At 40.8% G+C, this 15,320-nt stretch overlaps 1 protein-coding gene across 4 annotated transcripts in view; it reads left to right on the plus strand.

Annotated features, from left to right (window-relative positions):
* LOC140194765 (signal transducing adapter molecule 1-like) overlaps nucleotides 1-15,320 on the plus strand; it is an 89,164-nt gene that overhangs the window by 825 nt on the left and 73,019 nt on the right. The gene's annotated exons all lie outside the window — the stretch shown is intronic.

Raw genomic sequence — 15,320 nt, forward strand, 5'->3', positions numbered from 1 at the left:
ACTGAAATGTGGTTATATTATAAAATATTTATTACTGATGCTTCAACATCGATTTGGGTATGTTAAATAATATGTAAATCTAACGCTGAAGGAACTTGGGAAATAAACATAACGGATAACGTTAGGATTACTAATGACTAACAAAGAAAATTAGTTATTTGTTTTCATTATCTTAGATTTTGGGGAACAAACCATAATTTCTCTAAACTCCTAAAATTGGATGCTTTCTTGGTTGATTACGTTGCCCCGTTAACGTAGAATTCGGCTGAACTACGTTAACATTGGCATAGTTTGCTTCAAGCTTACTGTTTACGAAATGCGTTTTGCTGTTTAGAAATGTATCTATGTATTGCGTAAATATAAATTTCTTCAGACATTATATGAAATCTGAAAGTAATGGCAAGAGGTGAACCCATGATAATGTAATTTTACCAGATTTGTGGTTCATATTGATAGCACTGAATTTGGAAATTACTATTCTTATATAGATAATATGTATTTGCTTTACATTTTGTGCAACGTAGAATAACTCTCCAAGTTTAATGTTTTCACTTTGGGATAGATGAGGAGTGGGTGTGAGATAATAAACTGCAGAGTTTTAGTATTAGGAGAGAAGAAATGTGACTAAAGATATTGCTACCCTGGGAGCTGGATGATCTTCTCCTGTGCCATTAATAAGAAAATGTGCTGATATTTTTGTCAGTTGCATCTACAGAGGGCATGTCCCAGTACTACATAAGAAAATTGCAAATTGCGATAATATGCACAAATCATGTGTTTGTGATATATTTAAATGACCTGGATAAAAGTGTAGTGGGTGATTTTAATTAAGTTTGCAGAAAATACAAAGATTAGTAATGTTGTGGATGGTGTAGAAGACTGGCAAATGATACAGTGGTATATAAATTAGATGTAGTTATGGATAATAAAAGCCCAGAGTTCCCTGAAAGTGGCTAAGCAGGTAGATAAAAGGGCATATGTCATGCTTCCCTTTACTAAATGAATTGAGTTCAAGAGTTGGGAAGTTATAAAACTAATTAGACACCATCTGGAATATTGCATTCAGTTTTGTTAACTCCATTACAGGAAGGTTGTGGAGACTTTGGAGAGGGTGCAGAAGAGTTGACCAGGTTGCTGCCTGGATTAGAGGGCATGTGCTATAATGAGAAGTTGGACAAACTTGGGTTTTCTCAGAAGGCTGAGAGGAATGTGATATAGGTTTATAAAATTGAGAAGTAAGATAGAATAGGCAATCACTTTGTTTTTTTTCAGGCATTGAAATGTATAATACCAGATGGCATGCATTTAATGTGAATGGGTCAGTCTGAAGGAGATGAACAGGACAAGTTGTTTTTCATACGGAGTCCTGGGTATGTGGAGGTGCATTGCCTGGGTGGTAGTGGATGGAGGCATTCAAGAGGCTGCAAGAAATGAAGGATATGGACATTGCTTAGGCAGAATGGATTAGTTTGGTTGGGCATTTGGTTTCTAATTTAAATAGTTTGCACAACATTGTGGGCCACAGGGTCTTTTCCTCTGTTGTACTGTCCTGTGTTCTTATTGGGATAGCTATTAATGAAAAGAAGAGGAATAAACATGAATTCTAACTGGACTGTTTATTGCTTTTTATTTAATCTATATACTATTCTGGTCACTTGCTCTTTTTTATCTCTTAGCATATATCAGACACAACATGTTTTGTTGGAGTGTGGGCTCAATCTTTCATTTCTGTAGACAAGGATAGTTGACAGATATTTAATTAAGAATAGTTAAAGATAACGGGTGGCTAATTCCAATTACTTTAGCATTGGTAAGGGACACAATACTTGATAGGGCTCTTGTTAATTCGTAATCATTCCCACAATAAATATAGCACTCTATCACTATCAAAACAATGTTTTATTAATATTAGATGTTTATTGGTTCATGGACTGCTCAGAAGTCTAGGGGAATATTGTAGCACAGCACCGACAGAATACTTTCAGAATAACCTAAACCAAACTCCGGTATTGATCGATGAGGACCTTGGTGTTGCTCACAGGCCAGCATTGATGATCCATCCCTAATTGCCTCTGAGAAGATAGTAGTGAACTGTCATTCTGAACTGCTACAGTTTCTCTGTTGAAAGTATTTCCACAATGTTGCTGGTGAGGGAGTTTTTAGGATTTAGATCCAGCAATCATGAAAGAATGGAAATGTATTTCTCAGTCAGTACTGGCTGATGGGTGGTGGTATTCCCATGCACCTGTTGCTCTTGAACTTCTTGCGAGTAGGGGTTGTGAGTTTGTGAGGAGCTGTCAGAGTAACAGTGACTGCATTGATTTTTGTTGTTAGTAAATAACGCATACACTGTCTGCTGATAATGGATGTGCAGCCTGGTGGTTTAGGTCTACTTTGTCCTGGATAGTGTGGAGCATTTTAGTTGTTTGAAGTGGCACTCCTCCAGAAAAGTGAACAGTATTCAATCACTCTCAGCATTTATTCCTTGTAGATGCTGGAAAAGCTTTGAGCTGTTAGGAAGTGAGTCACTTGCAGTTTTCAGCTTTTGACCTCTGGTAGCCAGCCAAGCTATTAACGTGACTGATCAAGATGAGTTTCTGGGCAAAGTTGACTCGATCGTATTAATGGGGATTTGATAATGGCCATTGAATTCCATTGATCTATGTTAGGGTATGGAGCAGAGACAAAACTCAAACTGGACAATACTAAGCTAGCTATCGGAGAGTAAATCTTGTTTGGTTGCTCATTCTAGCAATGATATTATGCTGACAATGTGAGTGGGCTGAGGTGACTTTGTGAATGAGGCATACCTGGGCAATTTTCCACATTGTTGACTAGGTGCCTCATCTTTGTTCTCAATGTATATACCTATATTCTGAGGCTGTACCCTCTGGTCCTAGACTCACCCACTATAGTAAACATCCTCTCCACATCCAGTCTGCGTAGACCTTTCAATATCCGATAGGTTTCAATTAGGTCCCCTGTCATTGTTCTAAACTCCAGTGATAACGGGCCCAGAGGTGTCAAGTGCCCTTATATTCCCAGAGTCATTCTCTTGAAGCTCCTTTGGACCCTCTCCAATGCCAGCACATCTTTCCTTAGATAAGGAGCCCAAGCCTGCTTACAATACTCCAAGTGCGATCTGACCAATGCTTATACAGCCTGAGCATGACTTCTTTGCTCTTGTATTCTAATCCTCTCAAAATAATTGCTAACTATGCGTTTGCCTCACCACCCTTTGAACCGCCAAGTGAACTTTTAGGGAATCCTGCAAAAGGGACTTGGAAGTCCTTTGCTCCTCTGATTTTTGAATCTTTTCCCCTTTTAGAAAATAGTCTACAGATTTATTCCTTTTACCAAAGTGCATGACCTTGCATTTCCCTACACTACATTCCATCTGCCTCTCTTTTTGCCACTCTTGCCTTCCAGTCAAGATGGCACCTGTGTACAGTGCTCCTTTGGTTGACATTGTCTGGATAGATCATGGAACCATCTTTTTCACTTCTTTTACACTTTCTCATCTTGAATGTGATGCTGGAACTGTTGGAGACTGTGTTGTGCTCTTTGGAGATTGCTTGGGTGCTTCAGCACTCTGTAGTCTGCATGTGGACTAAATTTTTTTTCAGTTTTTTTTTTTGTATTTTGTGTTTTCTTGCCCGATTTTCTTGTTTTTTTTGTGTGGGAGGAGGGTTTGGGGGTTGATGCGCCTGTTCCAGTTTTGGTCATCATTTTTTATACAGGGAGGTGGGATTTGAGGGTTGATGATCATGCTGCTTTTCTTTCTTGGTTTCATGGCTATGCCAGAGAATTAAAGAACTTCAGAGTCGTATAATAAAATGAAACTTTGAACCTTAGAACCTTTTAACTCTTTATGTATCTGAAACATCATCTTTATTCTCTTTTATATTATTGGTTACCTTACCTTCATATTTCATCTTTTCTCATGGCTTTTTTTAGTTGCCTTCTGTTGGATTTTAAAAGCTTCCTAATCTTTTAACTTCCCACTAATCTTTGCTATGTTATTTGCCGTCTCCTTTGCTTTTATGCTGTCTTTGACTTCCCTTCTCAGCCATGCTTGCCTCATCCTCCCTTTAGAATACTTCATCTTTGGAATATATATCTATTCTGCACATTCCAAATTGTCCCCAGAAACTCCAGCCATTGCTGTTTTACTGTTATCCCTGCTAGTGACCCCTCCAATCAACTTTGGTCAGCTCCTCTCTCATGCCACCAATTCCTTTTACTCCACTGCTATACTGATGCATCTGATGTTATCTTGTCCCTCTCAAACTGCAGTGTGAACTTTATCATATTATAAATACTGTCTCCTAAATGTTCCTTTACCTTGAGCTCCTGAATCAAATCTGGTCCATTGCACAACTCCCAATCCAAAATTGCCTTTTTCCTCGTGGGCTCAACCACAAGTTGCTTAAAAAACCCTCTTGTTGCCATTCTCCCAATTTCCTTTCTTGAGGTCCAGCACCAACCTGATTTTCTCAATGTACCTGCATATTTAACTCCCCCATAACTATTGTAATATTGTCCTTTTTATATGCTTGGCTGATATTTTTTTTGGCTAAAATACATAATTGCTCATTATCATGTTGTTGTTTATAGAACCCTTCTCAGAATCAGGTTTATTATCCGTGTTTTATATGATAGTAAGTTTATTACTTGCAGCAGATTTATAAAAGCACACAAAGTTTTAAACTAAATAGTGCAATAATATTCACAAAAGAAAATCTGAAGATGCTGGAAATCCAAGCAACACACACACAAAATGCTGGAGGAACTCAGCAGATCAGGTAGTATCTTTAGAAAAGAGTATTGTCAATGTTTGATGGAGGGAGAGGGGTGAAGTAAAGAGCTGGGAAGTTGATTGATGAGAGAGATACAGGGCTGGAGAAGGGGAGAATCTAACAGAAGACAAGGCCATGGAAGAAAGAAAAGGGGGAAGAGCACCAGAGGGAGGTGATGGGCAGGCAAGGAGATAAAGGTGAGGGAGGGAAAAGGGGATGGGGAAAGATGAGGTGGGGTGACCATTACTGGACATCAGAGAAATCGATGTTCATGCCATCAGGTTGGAGGCTACCCACGTGGAATATAAGGTGTTGCTCCTCCAACCTGAGTGTGGCTTCATCCTGACAGTAGAGGAGGCAATGGGTTGACATGTTGGAATGGGAATGGGACTTGGAGTTAAAATGGGTGGCCCCTAGGAGGTCCTGCTTTTTCTGGCAGACAGAGCATAGGTGCTTGGCAAAGTGGTCTCCTAATCTATGTCGGGTCTCACCAACGTTGTGAGTGCAGTAACATTCATGGGTTAATTAGTGTTCATGATTAAATCAGATGGTGGAGGGAAAGAATCTGTTTCTGAATTGATGAGTGTGGGTCTTCAGTCTTCTGTGCTTCCTCCCCCATGGACGTACTAAGGAAAGGCATGTTCCTGGTGATCAGGGTCCTCAAGTGGATGTTGTCTTGAGGCACCGCCTGTTGGAGATGTCCTTGATGGTGGGGAGGGCTATGTCCATGGTGGAGCTCATTGGGTCTAAATGTGAGACCTGCTGCAGACTAGGCAACTAACTTGCACAGCATTTGTGCTCTGTCCATAGTGATCATCTCCAGTTCCTGTTTGCATGCAATCTCAATTCTCCTACCCATTTGTTCCAATTTCTTTCTTTGTCTTTTCATTGTGTTCCTGCTTATCACCCCTAGCAATTGTCTTCACTTCCTCCCTTTTCTCCTCTACTCTGGGAGCCATCGTTAGCCATTTTTTTTTGTCTGCCTTCATCTACCATCCATTTACCTCCGTCTCCCATCCCCCTCTTTCACATGGCACAAACTATCTGTTATTATTTTAATGTCTCTTACACTCCCATCCCCACCCTCAGTCCACCGATCACTTCTGGCCTTTTGTCACTAGCCCCTTCTCTTGATGTTTACCCTCTCCACTCTTAGCATTTAATCCCATTTATTTGTCCTTCAGCGTAGTGTTGGGCCAACTTCTTAACCAGGGTCGTGAGGTTTCTAGTATGTTGGTATCACTGAGAGGATTCTGGGTCATTTCAGAGGACTGTTAAAAGGTAGCATGTATAATGTAGACTTGGTAAAGATGGTTACCAAGTGGAGGTTCTTGATTAGTGAGGTTGTCAAAGGTTATGGGGTTGAGGGAAGTTATAAATCAGTCATGATGGAATACCTTGATGGGTCAATTGGCCTAATTCTGTTTTGTCTTTTCGTCTTGTATTTCTAACTAATCTAGATCCTATTGTATCCTTCCTCACCATCCAAAACTGCTAATTTGTGTGTCATCTGCAAATGTACTAATCAGCCCACTACATTTTCATATACTACACAGAAAGGCCTCTAGGTCTAACTCCTCCATGCTGACCAGGTTGCCTAACTGAGTTAGCCCACTTTTGGTCCTTTTCCTTCTAAATATTTCTGATTTATGTACTGCTTAAATATCTTTTAACCAATTTGATTGTATCCACTACCCAATGGAACTCATTGTATTTGTAATGCTGTCTTGTTCACATTTTTGATTCATGGATGAATTTTTTGCAGCATCTCCTCCTCAATTTAGTAAACTGAAGGGAATACAAATCAATTTTACAAACCTATCGTAATGCACTAAACCATATCCTAATATCTTTTTTCCTGACACTTGCCTAAGATGTATTGCAAATTAGCTGTGATCAATTTTCCTCCCCTTCTCACTTTATTTATCACTTGCTTCAGGTAAATCCACCATTCCTTTATACATTTTGATTCTAGTGCCACTTGTTCTTTACCCTTTTATTTATGAATGTTGATCCCACAGTCCCAACCTGTTCAATATTTTTTAAAGACCTAAGCTGTCTATGAAGCTGACAAGAGTTCTGATAGGATATAAAAGAGTTGTAATTAACAAGTTTTACAAATTGAGTCAATATTTTGTGTTGGCATTTATACTTCATGTGAAGATCAAAGAATGAAAAGCCAAGATGCCATTTAACCCATCCTTCCTCTGTTTACTACTCTCTCTTTCTATACAACCTTTACCTTTCTCTTTTGTGCTTCCAAGAAATGCATCCAAGATTCTTATTAAAAGGATGGCCACTTGAAAGTACAAAATTGATATTGTAAGAAGGAAGAGTGCAGGGGACTTTCTTTTAATCCCTCTTATTCTCTGTGCCTCCTACTGGGTGGCCTGGGATGGACACAGCGAAAGAGAAGTTAATGATTTGCTGAACTCCCTTTGTTGTGAAGATTGTAGAGTTGAAGATATTCTTTTTATGTCAGTACTCGAGCTGTATACCTTTCATAAATTGACACTGAAAAACAATTACCCTGTCAGAACTTTGTAGTACCATACCCTAAACCAGATAGCTGATGAACTGAGGGAAGTAAATGATTTGCATGTGTAAGGATGTTTTTTTCATATAAAACTTTAAAACTGAATTTTAAGATGCAAAGCTATTACTTGTCTTAAAGGGAGGAGATGTGCCATACCAGACCATTTTTTAAGCCTGCGTAGACTAGACATAGTGTCTGTACTGAGTGAGGGATCATAGCCTGTGGCCATCAACCCCATCATGCTGATGATCTTATTCTTTTCTCTATCCATGACCATAACTCTACATAGGTATGTTCCATTGAGGCACGGAATGGATGGTAGGTTAAAAGAACCATGGTATACAAAGGATGTTGAAAATCTAGTTAAAAAGAAAAGAAAAGCTTATGAAAGGTTCAATAAACTAGGTACTGTTGGAGTTCTAGAAAATTACAAGGGTGCCAGGAAGGAGCTTAAGAATGAAATTAGAAGAGTCAGAAGGGCCAAAGACCTTGGTGGGCAGGATTAAGGAAAACCCCAAGGCATTCTACAAGTATGTGAAGAGCAAGAGGATAAGACATGAGAGAATAGGACCAATCAAGTGTGACAGTGGAAAAGTGTGTATGGGACCGGAGGAGATAGCGGGGGTACTTAGCGAATACTTTGCTTCAGTATTCGCTACGGAAAAGGACCTTGGCGATTGTAAGGATGACTTACAGCGGACTGAAAAGCTTGAGCATATGAACATTAAGAAAGAGGATGTGCTGGAGCTTTTGGAAAGCATCAAGTTAGATAAGTCACCGGGACCAGACGAGATATACCCAAGCCTACTGTGGGAAGCAAGAGAGCTGATTGCTGAGCCTCTGGTAATGATCTTTGCATTGTCAATGGTGATGGGAGAGGTTCCGGAGGATTGGAGGGTTGCAGATGTTGTTCCTTTGTTCAAGAAAGGGAGTAGAGATAAATGACCTGGATGAAGAAGTAGAAGAGTGGGTTAGTAAGTTTGCTGATGACACAAAAGTTGGAGGTGTTGTGGATAATCTGGAGGGTTGTCAGAGGTTACAGCGGGTCATCGATAGGATGCAGAACTGGGTTGAGAAGTGACAAATGGAGTTCAATGCAGATAAATGTGAAGTGGTTCATTTTGCTAGGTTAAATTTGAAGACAGAATTTAATAATGGTAAGATTCTTGGCAGTGTGGAGGATCAGCAGCAGCTTGGGGTCCGTATCAATAGGACACTCAAAGTTATTGTTCAGGTTGACAGTGTTGTTGAGAAGGTGTATGGTGTGTTGGCCTTCATCAACTGTGAAATTGAGTTCAGGAGCCATGAGGTAATGTTACAGCTATACAAGACTTTAGTTAGACCCCACTTGGACTACTGTGTTCAGTTCTGGTCACCTTATTACAGGAAGGATGTGGATATTAGAGAAAGTGCAGAGAAGATTTACAAAGATGTTGTCTGGATTGGAGAACATGCCTTATGAGAATAGTTTGCGTGTACATGGCCTTTTCTCCTTGGAGTGACAGAGGATGAGAGGTGACCTGATAGAGGTGTATAAGACGATGAGGGGTGTTGATTGTGTGGATAGCCAGAGGCTTTTTCCCAGGGCTGAATTGGCTAATATGAGGGGGCATAGTTTTAAGGTGCTTGGAAGCAGGTACAGGGTGGAGTCAGAGGTAAGTTTTTCACAAGGAGAGTGGTGGGTGCATGGAATTCACTGCCAGTGAAGGTGTTGTAGGGTTTTAAATAGGTACATGGAGCTTAGTAAAGTAGAGGGCTATACGACAGGGAAATTCTAGGCAGTTTGTGGGTCGAAGGGCCTGTAATGTGCGGTAGAGTTCTGTGATCGTTCTTGGCAAATTTTTCTACAGAAGTAGTTTGCCATTGCGTGCCTTTGCAAGACAGATGACCCCAGCCATGCTCAATACTCTTCAGAGATTGTCTGCTTGGTGTCAGCGGTCACGTGACCAGGACTTGTGATATGCACCAACTGTTCATACTTCCATCCACCACTTGCTCCCATGGCTTCATATGATCCTGATCAGGGGCAAGTACTGTACCTTACCCACGGGTGACTTGCAGGCTAGCGGAGGGAAGGAGCACCTTGCACCTCCTTTAGTAGAGGTGTGTCTCCACCCTGCCACCCAGGATGTTTAGATTCTAATGAATACAAACTAATCTATTCAGGTGGTGATGAGCATTTACAAGGTGTAGGAATAACACCTGGTGCTGAAAGAAGCACAAAACCTTATAGAATATTGGACAGGGTACTGCTGGTGAAACCCTTTGAGGGCAACCTATGAATATTTTAATAATAGTATATACTTCAACAGTTCATAGTAGTGAAGAAGACATAGAAATCTTTTATGGTGCCTTGCAAGAAGCAAAGGACCACTGCAAATCGCAGGATATTATTATGGTGCTGGGTGATATGAATGCTAAGGTTGGATAACAATGAGATGGTGATACTGTTGGTGCATTTTGATTGAGAACCAGGAATGATAGAGGCTGGTGTTGTGTGAATGATCAGATAGTAACAAATATGGTTCGAGCAGCACAGAAGAAGGTTGTGGACTTGGAGAAGCCCAGGATATTGCTATCACAATCAAATAGACTACATTGCAATCAGCAAGTGTTTCAGGAATGTCATGCAACAGTCCAAGGCATATCCAGCAGACTGAGAGAGACCATGTGTTATGCAAGCTGAAAGTTAAGCTTAGATGGTTAAAGAAGTCTAAGGGTAGTACCAAATTAGACCTGGCTTGCTTGAAAGATCTGGACATGAAGGTGAAATACACTGTAACAATGAAGAACATATGTGAAGCTCTGACAGTGGAGAACGCACCAAGCTGGTTGAATTTAAAAAGACGGTGGATGTGCCTAATGAAGTGATACTGAAAAATAGAAGCAAAAATGGATGACAAAAATGGAAAAAGCAGATGTACTAGGTAGATGGTATCTTCAAAAAATCGATGTATTCATATAAGAGGAGAGAAACTAATAATTACCAAGAACGTCAATGGCTCACTGATTATGAAATTGGAACTTAAAGCAGTGGTTGAGGGGGGGGTGGAAATGTAAAAGAATAAGGTACTGTATTAGGACCAGATGTCATTGCTATGGAAATTATTCAAGCGCTGGAACATTTCGGGATTGAAAGATTGACAGATTTTCTGAATGTGATAGTGGTGAAATACCTCTCATTATTGCTGTCATAATGAATGCAAAAAAAAAAATCATGAAACTGGAGGCCGCACAAGAGCAGTGCGGCTTCAGGTCGACAACACACCAACAAAGAAACGACCAAGTGAATTGTCTTTCCATACATAGGTAATATTTCGGAAATAGTGGTCCGACTGCTCCAAAAACATAGAAATTCAGTCGCGTACAAGCCAACAACAATGTTGAGGAGAGCACTTGGCAGACCTAAAGAATTGGTACTAGACAATACCAATGTAGGGACAGCAGCAAATATTATGCCAGCCAAACTGAGTGAAAACTATCCACCAGGATCCATGAACATCAACTGGCTGTAAAGCTACTTGACTCACTCTTCCTAGTCTGTACCCATGTAGGTCAAGAGGGGCACAAGTTCATCTGGGCATCAGTGAAGGTCATGGCGCAAGCGAACACGCTGCATGAAAGAAAATTTCTAGAAGCACAAGACCATAAGATAGAGGAGCAGAATTAGGCTATTAGGCCCATTGAGTCTGCTCTGCCATTTCATCATGGCTGGTCCAATTTTCCTCTCAGCCCCAATCTCCTGCCTCCTCCCCTTATCCCTTCATGCCCTGACCAATCAAGAATCTATCAACCTCTGCCTTAAATATACATGAAGACTTGGCCTCCACAGCTGCCTGTGGCAAAGAATTCCACCGATTCACCACTCTGGATAAAGAAATTCAGGAAGTGGTGAATCTGGAATTCTTTGCCACAGGCAGCATGGTTTTCTGCAAACATTTCTGTTAACAAATATGTAGACCTTGATCCTATTTATGAGCTAATATGGGCAAAATTCCAGACCATAATGCACAAAGTTTGCCACAGCCAATCATAGAACATAGAGCATAGAAATTTACAGCACATTACAGGCCCTTCAGCCCACAACGTTGTGCTGACCATGTAACCTACTCTAGGGACTGCCTAGAATTTCCCTAGTGCATTGCCCTCTATTTTTCTAAGCTCCACGTACCTAAGAGGCTCTTAAAAGACCCTATTGTATCCGCTTCCACTGCCGCCACCAGCAGTGAATTCCACGCACCCATTACTCTCTATGAGGAAAAACTTGTCCTTGACATCCCCTCGGTACCTAAAAACTATGTCCCTTGTGTTAGCCATTTTAGCCCTGGGAAAAAGCCTCTGACTATCCACAAGATCAATGCCTCTCATCATCTTATACACCTGTATCAGGTCACCTCTCATCCTCCATCGCTCCAAGGAGAAAAGGCCAAGTACACTCAACATATTCTCATAAGGTACGCCATCCAATCCAGGCAACATCCTTGTAAATCTCCTCTGCACTCTCTATAGTATCCATATTCTTCCTGTAGTGAGGTGACCAGAATTGAACACAGTGCTCCTAGTGGGGTCTGACCAAGGTCTTGAATAGCTGTAACGTTACCTCATGGCTCTTGAGCTCAAATCAGCAATGAAATTTCCTCCCCACATCACATTTGGATTTTCGAAATGACGTCGAATCAGCTGATTAAAAAGTACATAAAGGCCAAGCATTTGGAGTGCATACCACAATCAACGACGTACTGGCGATGTCTCTTTGCATGGTAACAAAACGTTTGCAAGTAAATTGCCAAAATTGAAGCACAACTCAACCCAACCATAGTGGAACGCAAAGTGCAATCTTCATTCATAGAATGATCTCCGTATGTGCCGTGGAGGTCCAGAATCACCTATGCCTGTGTTTTATGAATTGTTCCAAAGCTTTGATAAGGTGAGACATGAAGAACTTATAAAAGTTCTTCAGCTCTTGGACATTGATGTGTAAGATCAGAAATTACTATTGGGAACCAAGAGCAGTAATGAGAGTTGAAAACAAGACAAGTGATTTTTGTCCAGATTAAGAGAGGAGTCAGGCAGGGTTATGGTTTCCTCACCCGACGTAGTCAACCTTTATAGTGAGAAGATTCTAAAAGAAATTACCAGTATTCCAGGCATTGGCAGATATAATTTGAACAACCTACAATATGCAGACAACACAATCCTATTAGCTACTTCTAAAGAGATGCTCCAAGAAATACTAGATAAAGTTGTCAAAGAAAGTGCAAAGAGGGGATTGACTGAATGCATGGTTGTCACAGAGAAAGAAATGGAACTGGAAGTGGGCAATGAAACAATTAAACAAACATGGAAGTTCAATTACTTGGGGAGCATAATAACATCTGACGGTAGGGGTGATGTTGAAATCAGGAGGAGGATTGGGATTGCTAAATGTACATTCACGCATTTGAGTGAGATACGAAAGCATAACATAATTTCTATGGCTATGAAATGCAGTGTTACGGTGCTATGTTCATTTCACTAACGTATGGAAGTGAATGTTGGACTATATCATAACAAAATGAGGGAAGACTCAAAGCTGCAGAGATGTAGATTTTGAGAAGAGTGATGAAAATATTGTGGAAGGACAGGACAAATGAGAAATATTGTGAAAAGCTGGAATAAGAAAAGAGCTGATGCCATCAATCAGGAAACGGCAGCTGGAATTTCACGAACTTGTACTGAGGAAAGGGAAACTCGACCATCCTGCAGTGACAGGAAAAATTGATGAAAGAAAAAGTTGCGGTCAACAGCGCATGGCATTCATGAATTACATAAAGAAATGGACAGGCAATGGTTTTGAAGGGCTTATTAGAACTTCTCAGATTAAAGACAGAAGATCATGATTGCCCATGTCGTGCGATACGGCACATGATGATGACATTAGAGATGTATGTTTGCAGGAAACTGGTGAGAAACGTGTTTTTGTTTGAAATAGTGCTGAGCAGTCTCCTAAAGTTAATTTGAAATGGCACCTCCTGTACTGTAGCACTTAGCCACGACTTGAGTATGTTGTACACTGTTGTATGTTGTTGGAAGGAGTTATAGAAAGAAGACATATTTGTAAAGCAATTGTCAATCTGCTTATTATGTTTAAATTTTGATAAATGAGTACTTGGTTTACCTATGTTACAAGGGAAAATTGAGTGTAATCGTGCCACCAAGTGGAATATGTCAGATGCTAATTTAGGTTTTTTTGGGGGGAGGAGAGGAACTCCTCTTGTGCATTGATGCTCTCCCAAAATACAGGAACAGTTTGTTCAAAGTATTTAAATGTTACCATGTACTATCTTGAGATTCATTTTCTTGCAGGCATTCACAGTAGAACAAAGAAATACGATAGAATCAATGGAGAAACTACACACAAAGATTGACAAACAACCATTGTGCAAGTACAAAGTAATAATAAATAATATCGAGAACATAAGCCCTTGAAAGTGAGTCCATAGGTTGTGGAATCAGTTCAGAGTTGAGTTGAGTGAAGTTATATATGTTGTTTCAGGAGTCCTTATCTGCAACTGATCTATAGTATATCCTGCTGAATCATTTGCCAGACCTTTACTCCTCTATCTGCAACATCACCTATCTTTATATCAACTGCAAGCATGCATTCATCCATGTTTTAATCCAGGTCATTTATATATCACATCAACAGAGGTCCCAATATGGATTCCTGTAAAACACCACTATTCAGACTTCTAACCAGAATAAGTCCCTTTGATCACTGCCCTCTATTTTTATGGACAAGCCAATCTGAATCCAACTGGCTAGTTCACCGTGGATCTTGTATATCTTAATTTTCTGGATGATCTTCCTGTAAAAGATTGTCAAACACCTTAATAAAGTCCAAGTAAACAACATCCACAGCTCTATCTTCATCAGTCATCTTCAAGAAACTTAATCAAGGTAGGAAGACACAACTTGCCCCAGACAAAGCCATACTGACAGTCCCTAATTAGGCCACATATTTCTAATTTCTCATAAATCCTATCCCTAAGAACCTCTCCAGTGATTTCTCTACCATTGACAATGGATTCCCTGGTCTGTAGTTCCTACGATTATCCCTATTTTCCTTCTTCGCTGCTGGAACAACATTAACTACTCGCCAGTTCTCTGGGACCTTGTTTGTTGTTAGAGAAGGCATGAAGATACTGGTCAAGGCCCCAGAAATCTCATCTCTTGCCCCCCTCTCAATTACTTGGGTATATCCCATCAGGCCCAAAGGACTGGTCCAACTTGATGTTCTTTAAGAGACCCCACTCTATTCTCTCCTTTATCTCAAAATGCCCTCGCAAATTAGCAGGCTCGATGTTGATCTCCCTGTCCTTCATGTCCTTCTACTTCGTGAATACTGCTGCAGAATATTCATTTAGTCCCTCATCCATATCTCCACCACCAATCACATGTTCCCTCCTTTATCCTTCAGTAGTCCTACCTGTGCCCTAGATGCCTTCTTTCTCTTGATGTGTATATTGAAGGCCTTGGGATTCTCTTCCATCCTACTCACTTTTCCTAACCCCTCCTAGATTTCCAGCAAAACTTGGACCCTGCGCACAAAACAAGAGCAGCGACTCAGCGCTTTCCATATGCGCTGCCTCAGACACATACTTGGTATCACCTTGGAAGACAAGGTTACCAGCAACATAGTGCTCGAGAAAGCAAGCACCACCTCCATGTTGACCTTCCTCAAAAAGATGCATATGCGCTGGCTAGGCCACGTCTTGCACATGGCATATGGGCGCATACTGAAGGACCTTCTCTTTGGGCAGCTGGAGTCTGGAAAGAGGCCAACAGGAAGACCTCACATGGCAGTCAGTCACCTCAGACAGGTGTGCCTGGAAGCAGGAGGTGAAAAAGGATCTCTTGAGGTATAAGACCACTCTGATGTAGCAAGCAGAGGAAAAGAGAGCCTGCTAAAAGCTCTGTGCCCGAGACTCAGAGCTGCCTCAGCG

Source organism: Mobula birostris, chromosome 3 (genome assembly GCF_030028105.1).
Source record: "Mobula birostris isolate sMobBir1 chromosome 3, sMobBir1.hap1, whole genome shotgun sequence".
Taxonomy (NCBI): domain Eukaryota; kingdom Metazoa; phylum Chordata; class Chondrichthyes; order Myliobatiformes; family Myliobatidae; genus Mobula; species Mobula birostris.